Raw genomic sequence first — 923 nt, forward strand, 5'->3', positions numbered from 1 at the left:
AAAAAAAAAAAAAAGTTAATCCTCATTGAAAATTCTGCTTTAATTAATCTCCACACTTGCCTGGAGTTTTTTCTCAGCGTAGTGTAGTGAGTGGCTAAGAGGCTGCCCCTTACTAGTTGTTTGAGCTTGGGCAAGTTACTTCTTTAAATTGGGAAGTATAATCACTTTTCCTCCCTCGTTCTTGCAGGGATGGGTGAGCTATGTAAGGTGTTTAGCCCAGCCTGACATGTTACGTGCATAAGGGCTTCTGTGCAGCCCCCACTGATGGGCCTTTTTTTACTCTTCTTCTAAAAGAGGGATTTTGCCTTGAGAATTTTCCCATGTGAATGAGCAGATCATACACAAAAGGCCCCTCCAGACCCAGCCCTCCTATAGCTCCATGTACCCTGTGCTGAGTGAATCATGGAGGGTCACATTAGATGTCTTTCTGTCTCCTTCTACAGCTCTGTAACATCTATTTGCATTTGCCTAAGTATAGAACCAAGTAAGTAAACCTTCACTTTGGAGGCTCTAAGTAAGGCTCCCTTTCCTTGTGGAAGAGAACAGCTTTCTAATTGATTTTTTTTTTTAAACCAATACACTCATTCTGCAAAAACTCAGACTCTGTTGCTAACAACTAGAACAGTAAGCCTGAATTAGTCCAAGGAAGCATGACTTCCTAACAGTGGGTGACGGAGGGCATTGGCTGTAGGACATCTGGAGCTAGTGATCCCACCTGAGCTATCCAGTCTTCTTGGCCCTGTTTAAGCTAACGATTCTGCCCTCCTGTTGAGTCAGCTTCTTACTGTTCTGGGTAATGCCTGTAAACCCAGAATTTTAAAATTACCTTATAGTGCAAAGATAAAAATGTCTATGCTTCCTTGAAGGCATTTAATAACCTCTTTTTTCCTAAAACACACACACACACACACATATATATATAT

The 923-nt window shown here is 41.5% G+C and overlaps 1 protein-coding gene across 8 annotated transcripts in view; it reads left to right on the forward strand.

The window, feature by feature from the left end:
• PPP2R5C (protein phosphatase 2 regulatory subunit B'gamma) overlaps positions 1-923 on the forward strand; it is a 162,942-nt gene that overhangs the window by 125,799 nt on the left and 36,220 nt on the right. The window lies entirely within an intron of this gene.

This window comes from Otolemur garnettii, unplaced genomic scaffold, assembly GCF_000181295.1.
Source record: "Otolemur garnettii isolate 467f Iridium unplaced genomic scaffold, OtoGar3 scaffold00149, whole genome shotgun sequence".
NCBI lineage: Eukaryota > Metazoa > Chordata > Mammalia > Primates > Galagidae > Otolemur > Otolemur garnettii.